Source organism: Saimiri boliviensis, chromosome 2 (genome assembly GCF_048565385.1).
Source record: "Saimiri boliviensis isolate mSaiBol1 chromosome 2, mSaiBol1.pri, whole genome shotgun sequence".
NCBI classification, from domain to species: Eukaryota; Metazoa; Chordata; class Mammalia; order Primates; family Cebidae; genus Saimiri; species Saimiri boliviensis.
The window spans coordinates 158,396,844-158,422,505 of NC_133450.1; the positions used below are offsets into that span (position 1 = coordinate 158,396,844).

Sequence of the window (25,662 nt, forward strand, 5' to 3'; positions counted from 1 at the left end):
GGCAGGAGAAATGCTTGAATCCAGGAGGCAGAATTTGCAGTGAGCTGAGGTTGTGCCATTGCACTCCAGACTGGGAGACAAGACCGAAACTCTACCTCAAAAAAAAAAAAGAAAAGAAAAAGAAAAAAGAAAGAAAACAAAGAAAAGAAAAGAAAGAAAATACAGTTATTCTTCTTGGTCCACAAGGCTCACCCCACCCCTAAGCGCACCTAGAGAGAGATTCTAATCTCTGCATAGGCTTACCATCTGTACCAATCAAGTGACACTTAACAGAGAATGCCTCAGGACACAAAGAAATACCTTGAGATCCCTATTCCCATCATCTTTGGTTCCTCACCACTGACGGCCAACCAGTGACAAACCACCCCTTGGGATGAGGAATTTATCCCTTCCTTAAATGCTTTATTTGGATTATTCTCTTTACTGTAATAGCACATGTTCACAGCAGAGGAAATAATAGACAGAGAATAAAAATAGAATCTCCTCTAATCACCCCACTCAGAAGGAACTTTGTGTGTGTGTGTGTTTACTACGCTATTTTACAGTTATTATAATAATAAAAATTTTATCTTTAAGCATGTATTATAGGGCTGCGATGAACATTTTCATGGCCAAATCTTTTGTGTGTAGCCAGGAATATTTTTATTTTTGTTTTTATTTTCATTAGTTTTTCTTTTCTTTTCCCTTTTTTAAAAAAATATTAAAATTTACTAAAATCTTTTTTTTTTTTTGAGACATATTCTTGCTCTGTCACCAGGCGCCAGGCTGGAGTGCAGTGGCACAATCTCAGCTCACTGCAACCTCCACCTCCCAAGTTCAAGCAATTCTCCTGCCTCAGCCTCCCGAGTAGCTGGGACTACAGGTGCACACCACCACACCCAGCTACTTTTTGTATTTTAGTAGAAATGGGGTTTCACCATGTTAGCCAGGATGGTCTTGATCTCTTGACTTCATAATCTGCCTGCCTCAGCCTCCCAAAGTCCTGGGATTACAGGTGTGAGCCACCATGCCTGGCCCTATTAAAATTTTTTTTAATGAAACATTTCACAAATTTGCATGCCATCCTTGCACAAGGAGCATGCTAGTCTTCTCTGTATCCTTCCAATTTTATTATATGTGTTAACGGTGAAGGGTGCACAGACTCTTGGTGTCTTGAACAAAGAATTGAACAAAATGCACAAAGAAAGGAAGGAATGAAGGATTTCATTGAAAATGAAAGTACACTCCACAGTTTGGGAGTGCGCCTGAGCATAGGAGTTAAAGGCCCCATTACAGAATTTTTGGGAGTTTAAATACCCACTAGAGGATTCCACTGGTTATTTGGGGTACACCCTATGTAAATGGAGAAGACAAAATTAGGTTACAAAATCATCTACTTGGCCTACGCCCTATGGAGAGGATATTTCCTGTCATAGCTGAAGTGTGAATCGAACTTACGTTCCCTGCCTCCAGACCCTATTTTCCTGCCTCATCTCCCCACTGAGAGATGTGATTCCCATAAACTTTATGCAGGCAGAAGGACAAACGGTCTTTTTTCTTTAATTTCAGCATGTCATTTACAGGTTACAGTGTACTCATGGTTGCACATTTCTTTCAGCTCTTGTCATTCAAATTGAAAAGAGACCATGTGACATTCTAGAGATGGCTGCATGCAAGCATTTAAAACCTCTGAGAGAATATAAATATAGAGCACCAGGGAGATTATTACTATGACTACTGTGAGAATAATACCAAGAGTTTGGAGTATGCTTCTTATACAAGTTACCCACAAACAAAAACTCCTAAAATTAAATAGATCAAAGAATGAGCTAGGTAAAGAGTTCACACACTTGACTAAGCAATTTCTTTTTTTTTTTTTTTCTGAGACGGAGTTTCGCTCTTGTTACCCAGGCTGGAGTGCAATGGCGCGATCTCGGCTCACCGCAACCTCCGCCTCCTGGGTTCAGGCAATTCTCCTGCCTCAGCCTCCTGAATAGCTGGGATTACAGGCACGCACCACCATGCTCAGCTGATTTTTTGTATTTTTAGTAGAGACGGGGTTTCACCATGTTGACCAGAATTGTCTCGATCTCTTGACCTCGTGATCCACCCGCCTCGGCCTCCCAAAGTGCTGGGATTACAGGCTTGAGCCACCGCGCCCGGCCGACTAAGCAATTTCTTCATCAATCTCCTACCAATGAATTTCTATAATCTTCATTTGATGTATTTCCCCATAGGCCACAAGTGCCAGCAGCTGCACAGGCACTTTCCTGTTTAGCCAATTCTATTATTTGGCATAACTTTCACAAGAGGATTTAAAGTCTGTTGCGTAACTATAGCCTTTACAGTAGAATTTGCTATAGAACCTATCATGAGAGAAACATTTCTAATCATAGTTTCTTTTATTTTAAACCATGGAAAAAGGACCTAACAAATGATGCCCTTTTAGAATAGTGAAGGCCTTCTGGCAATGTTCTCTTTAACCCATGATGTGGGTTAAGAGGAGTGAACCAATGTTTTGCTTTTGACTGATTATGAGACAACACATGTACCATTAAAGTTTTTTACCTGCATTGGGCCTTTGTCTTTTATCTATCAAAGTATACAGTTATCCATGTATAAGACTGGCTGCAAACTTCTTCACAAATAAAAGTATACTCCATAAGTGCACATGACAGACTCCTTTTCCACTTCTATGTTTGTAGAGGCATAAGCAAGAAAAGGTAAGAGTTTCGTGATAGTAGAAGTCTTAATCTGTGAACTTGGAAAAAGCAGTTCACATCAAGGATGCCACCGTCTTCTTGGGAGAAATTTCCCTGGTTAGCTTTACCTCCAGGTTTCCAATAGGTGCACAATTCCAAGAGCATGGAGGGACCCTTCTCAGTTGTGAGACCATGAACCCAAAGTTCTAATTCCCAAAGTTTTGTTGTAGTGTGGACGGCAAAGACAGTCTTTTTCCAATGTTCTCAGAAGATCCAAACCACAAAAAGCTTTTTTGCCTGGTGAAAATACACTGTAGCATAATGATCTACTTTATAGGCCAGGTGTGGTGGCTCACACCTATAATCCCAGCACTTTGGGAGGCCGAAGTGGGCAGACCACGAGGTCAGGAGATCGAGACCATCTTGGCTAGCATGGGGAAACTCTGTCTCTACTAAAAACACAAAAAATTAGCTGGGTGTGGCGGCACAGGCCTATACTCCCAGCTACTCGGGAGGCTGAGGCACAAGAATTGCTTGAACCCAGGAGATAGAGGTTGGAGTGAACCAAGATCATGCCACTACACTCCAGCCTGGGTGACCGAGCAAGACTCCATCTCAAAATAACAATAATAATAATGATCTACTTTATAACATCAGCCCTCTTGCATGGGAATGCTTTTATACAACCAGAAAACATGCATTAAAAGTAACGATTGAATGAAATCCCCTTAAAAAATGTTTAAATGGCCCACCAGGTTACCAAATGTACCTGAAACTTTGTTTTCCCAGGAATATGGGATCAAGTGTTGGTTATAAACTATTTTAGTAATTTATAAGTCACTGTACCAATGTATTAAATTTGGATCATTATATCCTGGTTCTCCACCAGTTCATGCTTAATTAACATTGGACTTATATCCTCTTGGATACCAGTTGTTTCTCCAAATTAGGTACATAACACTGACAAGAAAATTTGGTTATTTTTGTGGTTTACTATAACTTAGTATAACTAATTATAATTGATAGCATACACTTAGACATTAGAATATTAGAACTATCATAAAATTTAGGAATATATATTAGTATTATTCACAAAAATATAACCTAAAGAAGATTAAACATCATTTTGGCAATCCCACGTACCTAAACATGTCAAATAATCCTTTTTACCTCTTTTCTGGGTATTTTCAGGGCCCTCAGATTCATCCAGAAAGCCAGGAATTAGGAAAGACAATTTTGAAACTGAAGTTTAATTTTGGAAATCCAGATTAACATAAATTATTTATTTTGCCAAAATAATGACTCAGAAATTGTAAAGATGCAAAAATCTTTTATAACCTTTTACCAAAAAGGCAAGCATTCTACTGTTCTTACACACCTTGCATGTAAAACTGTTTCCAGTAGTTTTAATTGCATGTTATAATGGCAAATTTCAACGTAAGACCTCATAATTTATGTTCTGATAAGATTTGACTATATCCAGCATAGCTAGGGGTATGGCCAGCTCCACATGCCCTCAGAACCTCTGCCAAGAGCATCCTCTTTGAAGAGTCTGAGGTCCAGAGGGTCCTCTAGAGTGTCCTCCTCAGGGTTCCAATCTTAGAGTTCCAGACATCTCTGGCCTTAGGTGGGCACTGATGCCACTTTGCATGCATTCCCTCCAGAGCCTGCTGTGAGGTTTCCTTTGGTACCAGGCTGTAATCTCTGACTTTTATCATCCTTATAATTTGATAAGGCCATGTTTTCCCATGTTTCTCGTTTCATGAACTTTAATGATAGGAACTAGGGGCTGGGTGGGTTTCCTTTGCCCTTAGACAGTTGAGTATAAGGGAAGAATTTAGCAGAAGAAAAGAAGATTTAAGTCCCCTGAAACATGTATGAGTTTGCTCCAAACAATACTGGGGAATGACCCCAGTCAATTGTCCTCAAATTCCAAGGAGCTACTAGGAAATAGCTGTAGAAAGACCAAAAAAGAAATAGAGGAAAAAACATAAAAAAGGTCCAGATTCCTTAAGTGAACCAGGCCATGGCAGTTAGGCGTGGCCAGATGGAAACCCCTTAGTTTCAATGACCACGGCCAGAAACCTGCCGTTGCAGAAGGGAAAGGAGGATTCCCTCGCTACAGTGAATACACAGCTAGTGTTTTTACTAAAATAACTCACAATAATCAATGAACCAAATGATGCCATGTTGGGAGGAGCCACAAAAGTCCTTAAGTTCAATGCTCATTTGATGAGGCTATCCTCTCAACATTGTTTACAAGGATTATTTAACCTTTTGTTACTTTTACTGATAGCAATCTTTCTCTCTCCTGTTCCCTGCTGGATATTCCACTTGTTGGACTACTTTAACAATTAGAAAATTCATTGTATTTTGAGCTGAAAACAATCTCCTTTCAGTCTCCATTCATGAGTGCTAGGTCTAGGCCATAAAGACATTGCCCCTCCTTTCTGTGATATGACAGCGCTTCCCATGTTTCATCCATTCCCCATTCCCTCCCTACTCAGGTCTTTCTCAAGCTCAGAGTTCCTTTAATTGTTCTTCTATCACCAGCGGGGACACATATACTGACCATGTTCCATGCTGTGTCTCCAAGAGACAACATTGGGCACATTCAGGATGGTGTGGCTATGGACTGGGCTGCATCTCTTTCAACAAAGCCAGGAATCAGCTGAGACACCAGCATGGCTACACCATGGCAGCAAGGAGCATGATTCAGAGCAAGGCATACTCTAAACCTGCCCTAATAATGCTCATAACCAAGCCCCGGCAAGATCTACAGAGGAGACAGAGTTTAGAAGTTCAGTTCTGCCAAGTGAGAGGGGCTTGGGAAATGCCATGGGTTTTCCACAGATCTTCCTTAACAAAGCATAAGGATGACAACAACGAATGAGAAATTAACCTGAAGGACTTAATGGCAGACTGGAGTGGCAGAAGAGTCAGTGACTTTGAAAACAGATCAATAAAATGTATCTTAAGAATAGAAAGGTTAAAAAAAAAAAAGGTTGACAAAAAAATAAAACAACCTGCAGAATTCATAGCACAATATAAAATCATGTAACATATATGTACTTGGAGTCCCAGAAAAAAGAGAGTGAGAATAAAGCAGGAAAAGTATTTGAAATAATAATAGTCAAAAAATGTTCCAAATGACATTAGATAGTAAGCTGCTCCTAGAACAAAAGATACTCTCTAGATCACATATTTGGGAAATCTAAGCTCTTAGATTTTTCAAAATGTTAGAAAGTGAAGAAAGGTGGGTAGAGTAGGGGTACCAACAGTTGTTGATTTTAAGGGGATTCTATACGCAAAACCAAAGTAAGAGCACTTAGGTCGACTGAGGTACCACAGCCTTCGTCCACCTGAATTGGATGAATGACCCAGCAGCCACTGAGTACCTACTCTGAGCTGCATGTTTGATGTGCATTAACTCACTGAATCACTAGGGAACCCTGTCACATAGGTATTATTTGAGACTAAGAGCTGTTCAGTAACTTGCCCAAAGTTGCACATCTGATAAGGGTTGGAGATGAGATTCAACCTCAGGGCTAATTTCAAAATCTATTCTCCTAACAGCTCTGCTTTCTTGCCTTCATCTAGGTTGCTCATTCATGAATATCTCCTCCCCTTTTCAAGGAAGTACTGGATTTCCCCCCTATACAAATGTGGGGAGTGACATGACTCACAGCCTAGAACTCATAGGCTGTGAGGGAGTGACATGACTCACAGCCCAAAACTCATAGGACCAGTCACTTCTTTAGTCTGTAATATTTTGCTGCCCCTGGATTTAGCTGGAGGCCAGTGAAGCTTCCTCAGATCCCCCTTTCATTTTGCCTGGACATCTCACGGTGCATGGAGCCACATGGGACTTCCAAAGCCTGCTGGAACTAAGAAGCCCATGTTTGTGAAATATGGTCCTTTAGAGTCTGCATGTCCAAAGGTTCTTAGATCTTGAACTAATTAAAAAATTTAGAGTTCAAAAAAAGAATCTAAATCAAAATAACCAGCTGGATATACTTCTGAGTCCCAGACATTGGAAGTGTGCTGACTTCTGCCCAAGACAATCACATCATGTCAAGCCAGAAAACCCTATTACAAAGATACCTGCATTTGAAAAAACACACACATACTGCACCACACGCAGACATATAGGTGCCCAAATGTGGTGGATAAGCTCAGAGTTTCTTTAATTGTTCTTCTATCACCAGTGAGGACACATCTACTGACCATGTTCCACAGTGTGTCTCCAAGAGACAAAATTGGGCACATTCAGGTTGGTGTGGCTATGGACTGGGCTAAGCAGATGTCCAAGAGTGAGTGAACAGTTCAGATCAATTCAGAAATAATTTGCTGAACATCTGCTATATTTCAGGCTCTCTTCTATTGGTTTATCCTGCCAGGCAACAGTGCTAGCTATCAAGAATCTGTGGCAGATACGTAAGAGGCAACAGTGTAGTAAGTAAAATGAGTGACACATACAGTTTCTAAGACAGTGGAGAAGGGAATCATTCATTCATTCATTCCTTCATTCTATCAACACTTCCTGAACAAATACTATGTGCTGCAATGGGCTAAAACCCAGACAAATAAAAAGTTTCTGGCAGAGGAGACAAGAGAGATATTTGAGGCATAGGAAACTATAGACATGTATAGATGCCTGAAAGATCATGACATGTTTGAAGATCTCTGAAAATTTTCAAATTGTGGAGAATAAAATTGGAGGGGGAAAGCAGCAGCTGCAGCTGAGGTATGCAATTACTTCTATGTATTGAGAGCAATCATTCATAATATGCAGAGGGTGCAATACTTTGCACTATGTGCAGGAAACAGCACAAGTAGACTTTGTGGCAGTCCAAACCCAGACATTATGTTTTATATATTAGGTACTTGACAAAAGGCCTTTTTTTTTTTTTTTTTTTGAAACGATCTCACTAATACTTTCAGGCTGGAGTGCAGTGGTGCCATCATATCTCATTGCAGTCTCAAATGTCGAAGCTCAAGTGATACTCCCTCCTCTGCCTCCTGAGTAGCTGAGACTATGGACATATGCCATCGTGCCCAGTGGCGCTTGATAAACTTCTCAAACTTCAGGTAGAGTTTATATGCTTAAACCCTCGGAGTGCCCAGCCTCTCTGGCCCCACACAGATATCTTCAGCAACACTCTGAAGAGGGTAAGAAGTCAAAGGAGTAAGGAAGTCGCCTTTCTCCCAGGCTGGATGATCCAGAGTTGGTGGTGGCTCTTCCCCAACCAGTAGTCCACTGTGGGACGGGATAGATGCTCATCCTATACAACGGGGCTACCTCTCCTTATCCCAACTTTCTACCTCCTTGGATTCCACTGGGAGAGGGTTTAGATCATTGTCTTTCTGAAGGATTCATGTACGACCAAAGCAGTAAAAAGCCGGAGGCAGAAACAGGAATTGTCTCTTTTTTAAAAAGTTAATGCCCTTCCTTCTGTCTCAGAAGGGAAGTAAGTTCTCCACATTTGGGGCCTTTTATCTCCACACAGGCTTGCTTCTGGCCTATTTCTCTGTCTCCTTATCTTCCTGTTTTCTCCTCCTCTGTTTGGATGTCGTTCTTCTCTGTCTCCCCTCTCCCTTTCTAGCTCTCCCCACTGACCCTGCAAGGATAGAAAGCCTTAGACCCAGTCACTTCTCTAGTCCGTAATATTCTGCTGCCTCTGGCTTTAGCTGGAAGCCAGTGAGGCTCCCTCTGATCTGTCTTTCATAGACACATTCATCTGTGGTGGAAGGGACAGTGGGGGGCAGGGGATACTTCACCTCCAGAAGAGCCTGCCTCTAGATTTCCTTCAGAAATTCCTTATAGACAATCAAATGTGTCTGTGAGAAAAGCAATTTCTTCCAAAGATTGCTTTGTCTAGTCTATATAGGGGGTATGTTCTCTTACTGGTATAACTTTAACTCTACTTCTTTTGAATTAATAACAGTAGACTTTTTTCTTTTCCTCTTCTATTAAGGTTTTTCCCAATAACTGAAAATCGCTCTGCCTGTGTCACCTAACACCAAGTTCAAGTAGCTTCTTCCTCATTTCTAGGTTTCTTCCATTCTAAGAGGGTGTGTGTGTGTGTGTGTGTGTGTGTCTTTCTGTGTGTGTGTGTGTGTGTGTGTGTCTGTGTGTGTGCTGGGCTGGGGTAGGTTGAGATGTTCGGTTTATTCCACCAGATATGTAAAGATTTAGTTAAAATTTGGGGGGAAAATCACATTTAAATAATCTCAAGAGTAGGAAATTCGGATAGAGATCTGTACTGTTAATAGGGTTTTGATAAAGCACTTAGTACAATAAAACACACATCCAGGACCTGGTACTGTTAATATTCTTATAAATGTACATTTTTGGGGGAAATGTAAATTAGTTCAACCATTGTGGAAGACAGCATGGCGATTCCTCAAAGACCTAGAACCAGAAATACCATTTGACCTAGCAATCTCATTACAGGTTTTATGCCCAAAGGAATATAAATCATTCTATTATAAAGATATATGCAGAGCCGGGTGCGGGGGCTCAAGCCTGTAATCCCAGCACTTTGGGAGGCTGAGGGGGGTGGATCACGAGGTCAAGAGATCGAGACCATCCTGGTCAACATGGTGAAACCCTGTCTCTACTAAAAATACAAAACATTAGCTGGGCATGGTGGCGCATGCCTGTAATCCCAGCTACTCAGGAGGCTGAGGCAGGAGAATTGCCTGAACCCAGGAGGCAGAGGTTGCGGTGAGCCGAGATCGCGCCATTGCACTCCAGCCTGGGTAACAAGAGCGAAACTCCGTCTCAAAAAAAAAAAAAAAAAAAAAAGATATATGCATGCATATGCATTGCAGTACTATTTTCAATAAATAGCAAAAACATGGAATCAATGCAAATGCCCACGAATGATAGACTGGATAAAGAAAATGTGTTACATACACCCCATGGAATACTATGCAGCCACAAAAAGGAATAAGACCATGTCCTTTGCAGGGACATGGATGGACTTGAAAGCAATTATCCTCAGCAAACTAACACAGGAACAGAAAAACAAACACCACAAGTACTCACTCATAAGTGGAAGCTGAACAATGAGAGCACATGGACACAGGGAGGGGAACAACACACACTGGGGCTTGTCATGGGTCGGGGGATCAAGAACATCAGGATAAATAGCTAATGCATGCTGGGCTTAATACCTAGGTGATGGGTTGATAGGTGCACCAAACCACCATGGCACATGTTTACCCGTGTAACAAACCCGCGCATCCTGCACGTTTCCCGGAACTTAAAATTAAATTAAATTTTTAAAAACCATACATATTTCCCAGGGGATCTTAGGATGGTCTAGGTAGAACCTGCCTCCTCCCCACCTCACTGGTATCTGTAACCCCTTCTGGGGAAGGGAGTTGAAGTCAATTATCTTTCAGTATGGCACCAAACCTTAGATTTTTAACGGAGACACAGTTTCAGCTTTTTCTCTTATCTGGTCCAGAACTTTAATGTTTTCTTCTTTCTCCCAAATTACTTGGTAAATGTAGCATCCTTTGAAGTACTAAAACTAAGGGAGAAGGGACACCCTGTTCATGACATTCTTATCTTTCTAAATGAATGAATGATTTGCTTCTGCTATCACCCAAGGGAGCACCTCAAAGTAGCCCCATTGTCTGAGTCAATCCTACAAGTGCTTATAATGATAAGTAGAAATACACAAGAGGACATTATGCATAGATGCCCTTTGCCAGAATGAAGTAACTGGAAAGAAATCCAAAACTATGCCTTTAGGTCACTATTCTTCCTGATTCACTGCATATTTGATCTTAACTTGTTTTTTAAAGTGAGGGTGTTTCTCCTGATCCACAATCCCACTTCGGAAAATTTGATAGAAAAAAAATGACTTGCATAATGATGTGTATAAAAATTGTTTATTGTAATCAATGGCAGTCTTTTTATATAAATTAGTTTGTATATTTTGCAATAATAGTACAAGAAATGTTTCACATCTTTTACACACACTCACTGGTTGCTTACATTTTCTATTTTCTCCATTTGTTATATATGCACGTCTGTCTCTCTCTACATACACATTTCTGTTTCTATTTTTGTTACTATTTCTATTTCTAGCTCTAACTCTAGTTATGACTTTTATCCCCTAAGTTATTTGTGAGTAAATTTGGAGACACTATGCCCCTTACTAAATATTCATTGTATTATTTTACTTCTTTTTAAAAGGGATATCCTCTTATATAACCAAACTGCGACTATCAAGACCAGGAAATTTAACATTGATACAGTATTATTACCCAATCCACATTCCATATTCTCTTTTCATCCAATGCTTTAAAATATCTTTTCTAACCATTTGGTTTTTCCAGCCCAAGACCTAATCCCACATTGCATTAGTTGTCATGTTTTGTTAGCCCCCTTTAATTTGGAACATTTTCTCAGTCATTCTTTCTGTTTCTGACCTTGATATTTATGAAGATTAAGAGCCAATTATTGGGCCGGGCACAGTGGCTCACGCCTGTAATCCCAGCACCTTGGGAGGCCAAGGTAGGTGGACCACGAGGTCAGAAGATCGAGACCATCCTGGCCAACTCGGTGAAATCCCGTCTCCACTGAAAATGCAAAAAAATTAGCTGGGCATGGTGGCACGTGCCTGTAGTCCCAGCTACTCAGGAGGCTAAAGCAGGAGAATTGCTTGAACCCAGGGGGCAAGGCTGCAGTGAGCCAAGATTGCACCACTGCACTCCAGCCTGGCAACAGAGCAAGATCCCATCAAAAAAAAAAGAAGGAAAGAAGGAAAGGAAGGAAATAAAGGAGCCAGTTATTTTGTAAAATGTCCCCCACATTGAATTTAGCTGATGTTTACTTGTGTTTAAATTCAGGTTATGCATTTTTTTGGCAGGAAAACTAAAGAAGTAATTGCTGTCCTTCTTCCTACATCTTATCAGGAGGGGCATTATGTTAGTTTCTCCATTGTTAGTAATGTTAACTTTGATTAGTTAAGAGGAGATGATCTTTTTCCTTTACTGTTGTTAAACATGTAAGAAGGGCTCTGTTTTAATCTGATTCTCTTTTTACTGCCAATAATAAATTATCTTTTCTATGGCCTTTATGATCCAGTGGGCCTGAGTTTGAATTTACTACCCTAATTACAGAGCTGCCTAAACTGGAACAGAAAATGGTCAGTGAGCAAGTAGGGGGAAAATTTGGACTTGCTGAGCCCAGTTCCATTAAAGGCCTAATCCCAAAAAAAATTGTCTTTAAAAAAAAAGGGGGGGGGGCGTTCTTTCAGTTTTTGACTGAATTTATTCCTGAATTTGTTATGACCCCCTTGGTTGCTAACCCTGAAGACCCAGAATTCTTCTCAAGGAGTGCATAAAGCCCAGAATGGCTTGAGATTTTTGCGATTTTCTTTTAGGAGACCTTGATTCCATTTTTTAAAATTATTATTTCACAGCCCCTAACTCAAGGACTAAAGGAGTTATGTGAGGTTGTTGTGAGTCTTCATTCTCTCAGGAAACATGGCATTAGGCTTTCGGATCTGTGCATCAAATATAGAAGAATTCTTTACGGTCAAAGTTCTTGAACAACAAGCACAGGAAACCTGTAACTGTCTAGCTTTAATTTGGTGATGCTATGTATTGTTGAGTGGGTGGAAGGAAGATTTACCTTTAATTCAGGTGAAATGTATCTGAGAAACAATTCATAGTCATTCAAAAGGTTAGCTTCATATCTTATACCAAAGTCTTTCAGAAGAGGAAGCCCACTGCATTCATGCCATTTTTCTGAAGAAAAACCTAATTTTGCACATTTGACTCTACGTTTGTTTTTGCTGAGTACAGACTTACGCAAGCACACTTTTCATTCTTTTCACCACTAATGAGAAAGATTATAACCTCATATAGCTCTCCCTGTATTATAGCAATAACAAAGCACTGCCAAATATAGCCATGTCTAACTATTATGAATGTCTTTATACTTGGAGACCACAGCCGTAATAGCTAGCACTATAATTAGCTACCTAATCAGGTCTGGCTAGGGAAAATACACTATTATTTATGAGTGCTATTCTTGCACTGAATATCCTATAGATGATTAATTGCTGATTTAAAAATTGGGAACCATGAATCTAGAGTGTCTATAACGTTGTAAAATGTTTTTGAATTATTCATTAAGAATTAAAGGGGCATTTATTGCATGTCTCCAACATACTTAAAGGTTAATGTTAAGGGTTTTATGCAGACCATGTTCATACATTTACAAATTGTGCTCATGAATTTAAATCTGAGTAATTCAGAATATTAAACTCCAGTCACATCTTCTCCCTTAAAAGGCACTATTTTACAAGTAGAACATAAATGTATTCATTGACTCATAATTATTTACATGACCTCCAAACCTAGGTGAGTGTTGCATATAGTCTGAGAATTTTGTTGAGGCACTGACATGATTTTCTACTTCTCCCTTCTCATTTACTACAGTATTTTAGTGTGAATGTGTGATCCTTATAGAAATTTTAATCCACCTGTCTTCTTATGCCTCTAGTAGGCAGCCTGAGATACCTGGTGGTGTCTGCTACCCAAACCCAGCTCTGATGCTCTAGCTAAAGAAGAAGAATTTCCTGTAACTCCTTAGTAATTTTGTTACTGGTGCCCAGGAAAGTGATACCTCTCCTTCATCCCTGACCTCTACCCACTTAATGTCAGTATATCCCCCTAGTTGAGGCAACCAAAAACATCTCCAGACTTTGGCAAGTGCTCTCTGTGGGGCAAAACTAACTGATCTAACTTGAATTTATTTTATGTCTGATGCCCAGTTTTTGTTGCCATTTACTGTGGACATTGAGAATAACTGGTCACCATTTTCTTTTTCTTTTTTTTTTTTTTTTTGAGATGGAGTCTTGCTCTGCTGTCAGGCTGGAGTGGAGCGGCGTGATCTCAGCTCACTGCAAACTCCAACTCCCTGGTTCAAGTGATTCTACTGCCTCAGCCTCCCAAGTAGCTGGGATTACAGGCATGCACCACCACGCCCAGCTAATTTTTGTATTTTGACTAGAAATGGGCCAGGATGTTCTCAAGTTCTTGACCTCGTGATCCTCCCACATTGGCCTCCTGAAGTACTGGGTTTACAGGCATGAGCCACTGGACCTGGCCTGGTCACCATTTTCTATTGAATAACATCAAGGGAGGCCATTTTTACTTCTCTTTTTTCTTTTTAGATGGAGTCTCGCTCTGTCACCCAGATTGTGGTGCACTGGCATGACCTTGGCTCACTGCAATCTCTCCCTCCCTGGTTCAAGCGATTCTCCTGCCTCAGCTTTCCAAGTAGCTGGGATTACAGGTGCCCACCACCATGCCCAGCTAAGTTTGTGTGTGTGTGTATATTTTTTCGTAGAGATGGAGTTTTACCATGTTGGCCAGGCTGTTGTCAAACTCCTGACTCAAGATCTGCCCACCTCGGCCTCCCAAAGTGCTGGGATTGCAGGCGTTAGCCACCGTGCCCAGCCCATTTTTACTTTTCTAAGCAAGTATAAACATCTCATTATCCTGTAACTGGACTTCACTATTTTAAAATAAATGACAATGTTACCTCTGAACTGATTACTTTGATTTCCTAGTAACAAAATTTCTAGTTTCCTTTCATTCTTACTTTTTCATTGTTTTCAGAGACAAGATGATCAAAGACAGACTTCTAGGTGGCTTTAATTTTGAAGTCAGTGATTCTTAATCATTTTAATATCACAATTTAATATGTAATTTCATGAGAGCTAAGTAGCCTCTCCCTGGAATGATATATATATATGTACAGACGTAAATTTCACATATGATTTTAGGAGATTCTAGGACATACCTCTTTAGTCTTTTCATGGACCCCAGGTTAGAATTCTCTTTTAAAATTAATGCCAGTCCCTTGAGTTATGGGCTTGTGAGGTTCTGAAATAAAGCAAGCCTTGTTATGTCTGATGAAATTTGACTTAATCAGAGTTTTGCCCCTTTGCCTCCTCTTTTCTAGGAAAACACACAGGCACTGTTACCCTTTTAATCAACAGCCTATTCTCTTGTCTCCCATGTCATTGTCTTCCCCTCTGTTTGTGCCAATCCACTATTTTTATTCTGTGGGTTTTGTTTGGTTGGTTTTTAACCTACTGCAAGTTTGAAGATATTTTCCAACACACTATTGCTCTTTGCTTCAAGTACTGATTTTAATAGCAATACAGTCACAATACTCAACCACAGAAGGTGGGATGTGTCCCACTGCCTCCTCCTGCCTCCCCACTACCCAGAAACTGTTGAAGAAAACCTAGCGAGGGCTTTCAAGGCTAGTATTATCCTGCTGTGAGCTGTCCCCTCATCTACCTCTTCAAGCCCTTTCCCCGTGCAAAGAAATAAAAGAAAGGAGAAAAGAAGGAAGGAAGGAAGGAAGAAGGGAGGGAGGGAGGGAGGGAGGGAAGGAAAGAAAGAAAATTACATACACAAAAGCACTGCTGAGCAATCCAAAGTATTCCTTGGATAGAATAAAGAAAAATGAGCATAGTGTCAAGCAAACTTCTGAATATCTCTATAGACAGTCCTCCAACGTGGGTCCCTACATCTCCAGTTTCCCACTCAGACTCTGTTTCCCCTTGCCTGCAGATAGCCATTCTGCTCTGCCCTTAAACCCAAATGCCCCTCTCATGCTGATGCAGATACAGAAAGACTTTGAGTCAATGGGACCCCTTCCTGAGAAAGCAGTTTAAGATCCTCAGTTACTATTTCAATGCATGCTTTGGTGAGTCATCCCACCTACACCTCAATCCCAAGTGATTTATCAGAATATTTTTTCCAAACACACAGAATATTCTTCCCCAATGGAATCCTCATGAAATTGATAAGAGGTTTTATATATCTACATGTATGTATATATGTATATGTATATTATGGTTATATATATATAATGTTTACATATATATAATTGGTTTTATATATATGGATATATATATATATAAATATATATATATATATATATTATTACACAGTAGGAAGTAGCGTAAGTGGTTATTTTCTACATCCTTGATACTCAAAATATGATCCCTGAATTAGCAGCATTAGCATGACCTGGGAGCTTGTTAGGAATGCAGAGTCTCAGACTCCACCCCACGTCTATGAAATCAGAATCTGCATTTTAAACAGCATCCTCAAGTAATTCAAGTGCACATTAAAGTGTCCTCTACCACTATCCTCATAGCCTTATCGCCCATGCTGGAGTTGCCTTGGAGTCCTGGACATTGCATTGAGGGGGTGGGGGCCTGGAGAGCACTGCCTCTTTCTTCTTCCACCCCCTGCTCCAGTTCAATTTAAGGGCTAGGTCAGTAGCCCTACCTTTAGCTGAAAGTGACTCCTCATTCGCCCTCTTCTCCTACCCTCCCACTCACTATTATCCTCTGGACTTTGAAGCCATTGCTCAAGCTCTTAGATTCCTTTGTCTTCTGCTCCACTTTCATATATTTCATGCTTGGGGCAAGACCAGAACATTTTACAGTAACAACCACTTCTTAGTGTTCTATACCATTGTAGGATGATTATAGTTAACACTAACATGTATTTTCAAATAGCTGAAAGAAGTATATTGACTGTCGCCAACACAAAAAATGATGAATGTTTGAGAAGATGGATATGCTAATTATCCTTATCTGAGCACTATAGATTATATGTATCAAAACAAAAAAATTATTTTTTAAATTGATAAATAATGTATATATGGGGTACATAGTGATTATTAAAAAAAAAAAAAACAACTGCCTCTTCTGAGTATTCTAATATGTGCCAAGCATTGTGCTATATGTATCATTAAACTGACCCTCTTACAACAGTCCTGAAAGTAGATAGTTTCATCCCCATTTATAGATGAGGAAACTAAGGCTTAGGAAGATAAAATAATTTTCCCAAGGTCTCATAGCTGGCCAGGAGGCAGAGGCAAGATCAAGTTCTGGTATGCCATTTCCCCTATACCATGCTGTCTTTCTTTTATAACCATGGTGCCAGGTATAATTTTGTAATTGTTACTGGGTGCTCAGGATTGATATAATTTATATCTAAATCTGTGTATCAGAGAGTTATTTTTTTCCCCTCGAGACTTTGTCCCTTTCCTCAAGCAGCCCGTATCTGGAGGCTGTTACTAACAAGTAAAGTAGAATACAGTGGGATACATGCAACAATAGTGCAATGTGTGGGGTGTTATGAGCAGCCACAGAGGGGGCATTTAACCCAGCCTTGGGCATGAGGTTAAGTTTACTTTGAGGCATGATGCTGTAGCTGAGGCCTGAAGGAAAAGATGGAGAGAAGAATATTCAAGTGGAGGAAATAGTGTTAGGTCAGAGGGGAGATACCACATGGTCTGTTCAAGGAACAGAGAGCAATATAGCATGCTTGGAGCAGAAGTAGGAGGTGGGAGTGGGAGTGGAGTGGAGAGTGAGGAGGATGGGCAACGGGATGAGAGAAGGCCCCAGGGCAAGCAGGATTCATACTATGAAGACTCTTGGAAGCCATGTAAGGAGTTTGCTTCGAATTCCAAGGACGAGGAATATGACTGACATTTTCAGCGCAGGAGGTACATGCGCATTTGAGAAAGATCACTCTTCCATGTGATGATGGATTGAAGGGAGAGCATGTAAAGAACGATGGAGAGGAGTTAGGCGGCAGCTGAAATAATATGGACAAGAAATGATGGTGACCTGAACTGGGATAAAAGCAGGCAGGCTAGAGAAGCAAAAGGTAGAGCTCTTTAGGAGGCTGTAAAAATAAGTAATTCAAAATCAAAGCTATTGGAACTTAAATTATTTTGAGCCTTAAAATAATGTGATTATGGGACCTGAGTTATATGACAGCCAGCTGTAACCTACACAGCTGTAACCTATGTTCCTCTGATTATAGATGAGTCATTTATTTACCTATACTGTTTTGTCAAATGTTGTAAAAGACTAAAGGGCACCAGAGAAGACACCTTTCCTCTTCACTCTTGATCTTCATTGTAGATTAACTTCCCTTACTTCTCCTACACAAAACTGCACAACTATCACAGTGACTAAAATGGAATGTTAAAAATACTCGTTTAGAGGACTTCATCTTGCATCTTGGATACTAGTTCAGCTACAGTAGGACAGTGCACTGGGCAGAGTCATGAGGACCCCGCTCTAGGCCCTAGCTCCTGGATGACATTTCTAGATGCACCCTGGGCCAAAAGGGTATCTACTGCATCAAAGAGAATGACTCAGTCTTGGCAGGATTCATCACCTGCTGACTAAAGAGCTCTTGGTCCCTGAATAACCAGCAGCTGTACCCAGGGCCTCAGGCGCTGAGACGTGCTGGCCTCAGGGGAAACCTAACACATTGCTAGCTATTGTTATGATGAAAGATTCCTTCTGTTTGAGAAAAGCAGAAGGAAAAGTAAAGAAGACTTTGTCCTGCACCTTAGGTATCAGCTCAGCTACAGTAGGACAGAGCAACAAGCAGGCCCTTGGGGTGGCCAAGTGCAGACCTAGGCTCTTGGACAGCATTTCTGTACCTGTCCTGGGGCAGAGGAGAGCCCCCACTTCCCTGAATGGTGAGTCCCAGGCCTGGCAGCATTAACCATGAGCTGACAGAAGAGACGTTGGGCTTTTTTTTTTTCTTTGAGATGGGATTTTGCTCTTGTTGCCCAGGCTGGAGTGCAATGGCATGATCTTGGCTCACCACAAACTCTGCCTCCTGGGTTCAAGCAATTCTCCTGCCTCAGCCTCCCAAGTAGCTGAGATTACAGGCATGTGCCACCACACCTGGCTAATTTTGTATTTTTTTTAGTAGAGATGGGGTTTCTCCATGTTGGTTAGGCTGGTCTCAAACTCCCAACATCAGGTGATCCACCCACCTCAGCAGCCTCCCAAAGTGCTGGGATTACAAGCATGAGCCCTCATGCTTGGAGTGTTTCTGTTTTTGTTTTTGTTTTTGTTTTGAGACAGAATCTTACTCTGTTGCCCAGGCTGGAGTGCAGTGGCATGATCTTGTCTCACTGCAACTTCGGCCTTCCAGGTTCAAGTGATTCTCTTGCCTAAGCCTCCCAAGTAGCTGGGACTACAGGTGCATGCCACCATACCCAGCTAATTTATATATATATATATATATATATATATATATATATATATATATATATTTAGTAAAGGCAGGGTTTTACAATGTTGCCCAGGCTGTTGGCCTTGGGCCTTAAGTGAGCATTGGTGGTGGTCGGGCAGAATCCCTGTGGATCATGGTGATGATGGCCCCAGAGAGAAGCCCCTCTGCCTGTGGAAAGGGGTGGAAAGAGCAGGAAGCACTTCATATGGCGGTGTGAGCACCAGCTTAGCTATAGTAGAATAGAACAACAGATAAACTGCCAAGGTTTTTTAGTACAATTCCTGGCTCCCAGATGACACCTCTGGACATGCCCAGGGCCTAAGGGAACTTACCATCCTGAAAGGAAGGGCCTTGGGCAAGACCCAGTGCTATATTGGCTTTAGATCTGACCCAGCACAGTCCCAGTGGTGGTGGCCACAGAGGTGTTCATATCATCGCACTTCCAATTCCAGGCAATTTTAGCACAGAGAGTAAGGCAAAAGAACGAAAGTCTCCAGAAAATTCTTCCAAATCTCATCCAAGACCACCAATGTGGTACCTCTACAAGTCTTCAAAAACCACAGCATTATTGGGCTTGAGGACCAAGTCCCTTCAAATACCTAGAATGCCTTCCCAAGAAGGACAGGCACACACAGGTCCAGACTGTGAAGATTACCACAAATACCAAACTCTTCAACGTTGAGACAGTGATTAACATCAGCAAGCATCAACCCATCCAGGAAAACATGACCTTACCAAATGAACTAAATAAGGCACCAGGGAACAGTCCTGGAGAAATGGAGATATACGACCTTGCAGACAGAGAATTCAAAACAGCTGTTTGAGGAAACTTGAAGAAATTCAAGTTAACACAGAGAAGGAATTCAGAATTCTATCAGATACATTTAACAAAAAGATTGAAACAATTAAAAAGAACGAAGCAGAAATTCTAAAGTTGGAAAATGCAACTGACATGCTGAAAAATGCATCAGAATCTCATAATAGTCGAATTGATTAAGCAGAAGACTTAGTGACCTTGAAGACAGGCTCTTTGAAAACACACAGAGTGGGGAAAGAAGAATAAAGAAACAAGGAAGCATGCCTACAAGAGCTAGAAAACAGCCTCACAAATTTAAGAGTTATTGGCCTTAAAGAAGAGATAGAGCTAGAAATAGGGGTGGAAAATTTATTCAAAGGGATAATAGCCAGGAGGCTGAGGCAGGAGAATTGCCTGAACCCAGGAGGCGGAGGTTGCGGTGAGCCGAGATCGCGCCATTGCACTCCAGCCTGGGTAACAAGAGCGAAACTCCGTCTCAAAAAAAAAAGGGATAATAGCAGAAAACGTCTCAAACCCAGAGAAAGATACCAACATTCAAGTATAAGGAGGTTATCGAACACCAAGCAGATTTAACCCAAAGACTACTTCCAAGCATTTATTAATCAGACTGTCAAAGGTCAAGGATAAAGAAAGAATCCTAAAAGCAGCAAGAGAAAACAAACAAACAGATAACATCCAAGGGAACTCCAACACACCTGGCAGCAAACTTTTCAGTGGAAACCTTCTAGGCTAGGAGAGAATGGCATGACATATTTAAAGTGCTGAAAGAATACATTGTTTACCCTATCTGGTGAAAATATTCTTCGAGCAGGAAGGAGAAATAAAAACCTTCCCAGACAAACAAAAGCTGAGGGATTTCATCAACACCAGACCTGTCCTACACAAAATGCTAAAGGGAGTTCTTCAGTCTGAAAGAAAGGGATGTTAACGACCAAGAAGAAATCGTCCGAAGGCAAAGAACTCACTGGTAATAGTAAGGACACAGAAAAACACAGAATAATATGACACTGTAGTGGTGGTATGTAAACTACCCTTGTTTTAAGTAGAAAGACTAAATGATGAACCAATCAAAAATAATAACTACAACAACTTTTTAAGACATAGACAGCACAATAAGACATAAAGAGAAACAACAAAAAATCAAAAAGCAGGGGGACAAAGTCATAAAGTGTAGAGTTTTTAATTAGTTTTCTTTTAGAATGTTTCTTTGGATATACAATCAGTGTTAAGTTGTCATCAGTGTAAAATAATGGGTTATAAAATATTATTTGCAAGACACATGGTAACCCCAAATCAACAACATAACAACAAATACACAAAAAATAAAAAGGAAGAAATTAAACCATATCACCAGAGAAAATCACCTTCATTAAAAGGATGACAAGAAGGAAGGAAAGAAGGAAGAAAAAACTGCAAAACAACCAGAAAACAAAGAATACAATGGTAGGAGTAAGTCCCTACTTATCTATAATAATATTCAAGAAAAATTGACCAAACTCTCCAAACAAAAGACAGAGAGTGGCTGAATAGATGAAAAAATAAGATCCAATTATCTGTTGCATACAAGAAACATACTTCACCTATAAATGTACACATAAACTGAAAATAAAGGGATAGAAAAAGATAATCCATGACAATAGAAACCAAAGAAGAGCAGGAGTAGCTATACTTATTAGAAAAAGTAGATTTCAAGATAAAAACTGTAAGAAAAGACAAATAAGGTCATTAAGTAATGACAAAGGGGACAATTCAGCAAGAGGAATCAACTGCAAATATATATGCACTTAACGCTAGAGCAACCAGATATACAAAGCAAATATTACTGGAGCTAAAGAGAGAAACAGGCCCAAATACAATAATAGCCAGAGATTTCAACACCCTGCTTTCAGCATTGGACAGATTTGTAAGACAGGAAATCAACAAATAAACATTGGACTTAATCTGCACTATAGAACAAATAGACCTAATAATTAGTCACAAAACACTTCATCCAACAGCTGCAGAATATACATTCTTTTCAGTACATAGATTGTTCTCAAGAATAGACCATGTATTAGTCACAAAACAAGTCTTAAAACATTTTTAAAAATTAAAATAATATCAAGCATCTTCTCTGACCATATTGGAATACAATTAGAAATCAGTAACAAAAGGAATTCTGGAAACTATATAAACACATGATAATTAAACAATAAGCTCCTGAATGACCAGTGAGTCAATGAAGAAAATAAGAAGGAAACTGAAAAATTTATTAAAACAAATGATAATGGGAACACAATATACCAAAACAGTGAGAGCAATACTTAGAGGGAAATGTATAGCTATAATTCCTACATCAAAAAAGAAGAAAAACTTCAAATAAATAACCTAATGATACATCTTAAAGAACTAGACAAGAAAGAACAAAATGAATCAAAAATTAGTAGAAGAAAAGAAACAATAATAAAGGTCAGAGCAAAAATAAATGAAATTGAAATGAAGAAGGCAATACAAAAGACCAACAAAACAAAAAATTAAGTTTTTTGATAAGATAAACAAAATTGATGAACCTTTAACCAGACTAAGAAAAAAGAGGGAAGACCCAAATAAATAAAAGCAGAGACGAAAAAGTAGACATTACAACTGATACCACAGAAATTCAAATTATCAGTAGTGGCTACTATGAGCAGCTATATACCAATAAATTGGAAAATCTCGAAGAAATGGTTGTAAATTCCTAGGCACATACAACCTACCAAGACTGAATCAGGAAGAAATCCAAAACCTGAACAGACCAATAAGAAGTAATAAGATTGAAGCTGTAATAAAAAGTCTCACAGTAGCCGGGCACGGTGGCTCAAGCCTGTAATCCCAGCACTTTGGGAGGCTGAGGTGGGTGGATCACGAGGTCAAGAGATTGAGACCATCTTGGTCAACATGGTGAAACCCCATCTCTACTAAAAATACAAAAAATTATCTGGGCATGGTGGCCTGTGCCTGTAATCCCAGCTACTCAGGAGGCTGAGGCAGGAGAATTGCCTGAACCCAGGAGGCGGAGGTTGTGGTGAGCCGAGATCACGCCATTGCACACCAGCCTGGGTAACAAGAGTGAAACTCCGACTCAAAAAAAAAAAAAAAAAAAAAAAAAGTCTCACAGTAAAGAAAAGCTCAAGACCCAGTGGCTTCACTTCTGAATACTACCAAGCATTTAAAGAAGAACAAACGCCAACCCTACTTAAAGTGTTCTGAAAAATAGAGGAGAAAGGAATAATTCCAAACTCATTCTACAAAGCCAGTATTATCTTGATACTAAAACCAGACAAAGACACATTAAAAAAAAAAAAAACTACAATGCCAGTGTCTCTGATGAATATTGATGCAAAAATCCTCAACAAAATACTAGCAAACCAAATTCAACAATACATTAAAAAGATCATTCATTATGATCAAGTGGGATTTATCACAGGGATGCAATGATGGTTCAACATACAGAAATCCATCAATGCGACACATCATTTCAACAGAATAAAGGACAAAAACCACATACATGATCATTTGAGTGGATGCTGAAAAGGCGTATCATAAAGTTTAACGTTCCTTCATGACAAAAACCCTCAAAGAACTGAGTATAGAAAAAACATACCTCAACATAATTATGATAGACCCACAGCTAGTAGCATACCAAAGAGGGAATAACTGAAAGCCTTTCTTCTTAGATCTGGAAGACAACAAGGATGCCAACTTTCATCACTATTATTCAACATAGTACTGGAAGTCCTAGCTATAGCAATTAGATAAGAGAAAGAAATAAAGGGCATCCAAACTGGAAAGGAAGAAGACAAATTATCCTTCTTTGCAGATGATATGATCTTATACTTGCAAAAAAACTAGAGTCCACCAAATATCTATTTGAACTGATAAACAAATTCAGTGAAGTTGCAGGATACGAAATCAGCAAGCAAAAAACCAGTAGCATTTCTATATGCCAACAGTGAAAAATCTAAAAAGAAAATTTAAAAAATAATCCTATTTACAATAGCCATACCTAAAATTAAGTACCTAGGAATTAACAAAATAAGTGAAAGATCGCTATAATAAAAACTAGAAAACACTCATGAAAGAAATTGAAGACACACACACAAATAAAAAGATACAACATGTTCATGGATTGGAAGAATCAATATTGTTAAAATGTCCATACTACCCAAAGCAAGCTACAGATCCAGTACAATTCCTATGAAAATAACAATAATATTCTTCACAGAAATAGTAAAAAACCTAAAATTTACATAGAACTACAAAAATCCCAGAATAACCAAAACTATCCTAAGCAAAAAGAACAAAACTGGAAGAATCACATTACCTGACTTAAAATTGTACTACAGAGCTACTGTAACTAAAACAGCATGGTACTGGTATAAAAATAGACACACAGATATATGGAACAGAATTGAGAATAAGAAATCCACCTATCTACAGTAAACTCATTTTCAACAAAGATTTGGAAGATTTGGGAATGTAAATTTGTACAGCCACTATGGAGAACAGTGTGGCAGTTCTTCAGAAAACTAAAAATAGAGTTACCATATGACCCAGCAATTCCACTGCTGAATATATACCCCAAAGAAAGGAAATCAGTATATCAAGGAGATATCTGCACTCCCATGTTTGTTGCAGCTCTGTTCACAAGAGCCAAGATTTGGACTATTTGCTATAGACAATATAATGATAGTTACCTGGGGCGGTAGGGAGGAAGGTGGGGATGGTTAATGGGTATTCAAAAAAAAAAAAATAGAAAGAATGAGCCAGGCATGGTGGCTCATGCTTATAATCCCAGCACTTTGGGAGGCTAAGGCTAATGAGTCACTTGAGGTTGGGAGTTTGAGACCAGCCTGATCAACATGGAGAAACCTCGGCTTTCCAAAAAATACAACATTAGCTGGGTGTGGTGGCTTATGCCTGTAATCCTGGCTATTCCAGAGGCTGAAGCAGGAGAATTGCTTGAACCTGGGAGATGGAGGTTTCAGTGAGCCAAGATTGCACCATTGCACTCTAGCCTGGGCAACAGGAGTGAAACTCCCTCTCCAAAAAAAAGAAAAATAAAATAGAAAGAATGAATAGAGCCTAGTATTTGATGTCATGACAGGGGGATTATAGTCAATAATAATTTAATTGTACATTTTAAAATAACTAAAAGTATAATTGGATTGTTTGTAACATAGGATAAAATGCTTAAGGAGACGGATACCCAGTTTTCCATGATGGGATTATTACACACTGCATACCTGTCTCAAAATATCTCATGTACCTCATACATATATACACCCACTATGTACCCACAAAAAATAAATATTAAACCATTAAATAGATATGTATATATGTGGATGTGTATATATATATATATATATATATATATATATACATAAACACACACACACAGACACACACACACACACACACACACACTCACACAATCTTTTAAATTGGAAAAGAGGAAAGCAAGGTGTAACATCAAATGTCTATAATTCATACACCAGTCTTGTTTGGGAAATGTTGTAATCCTGGCAAATTTCTTTGTTTTCTGCCCATATAAGCAAGACCTTAACTTCTCATCTTGGAGCACTGAGACCATACTTTTGGAGTCTGTGTTACCAGAATGGCTATTATCAGCTTTGTCTTTGAATAAACTCTTTTAAACTGGATTCTGATCCTTTAAATTATTTCAGGTTGACAAGGTAAATTTTAACAGGGCTTAATTGATGAGACGTGAGTGAGGGAGATGGGACATCAGGATAATGTTCTCCATTTTTCACTTAGTGGATATTACTATCATATATTTAGGTATATTATCTAAAATATTCTAACAATAATCTCCAAATCAAGATATGAATATCATTTTACTAACACAGTTATGGCCCAATTTGCCCTTGTCATGACTGTAAAGGCAGTCTCCTATGTCATTCATTATCGGATGAACATGCTTACTTGTATAATGATTGTATGGCACATACACAGTGAGAATTATTGTCACAGTGTGATGTCATAAACAAAGACAATTAGAGAAAGAAAATA

The 25,662-nt window shown here is 39.5% G+C and overlaps 1 protein-coding gene and 1 pseudogene across 1 annotated transcript in view; both read right to left on the minus strand.

The window, feature by feature from the left end:
- SPATA6L (spermatogenesis associated 6 like) overlaps positions 1 to 25,662 on the minus strand; it is a 288,921-nt gene that overhangs the window by 15,380 nt on the left and 247,879 nt on the right. The gene's annotated exons all lie outside the window — the stretch shown is intronic.
- On the minus strand, positions 1,022 to 1,138 carry LOC120360728 (U6 spliceosomal RNA; annotated as a pseudogene).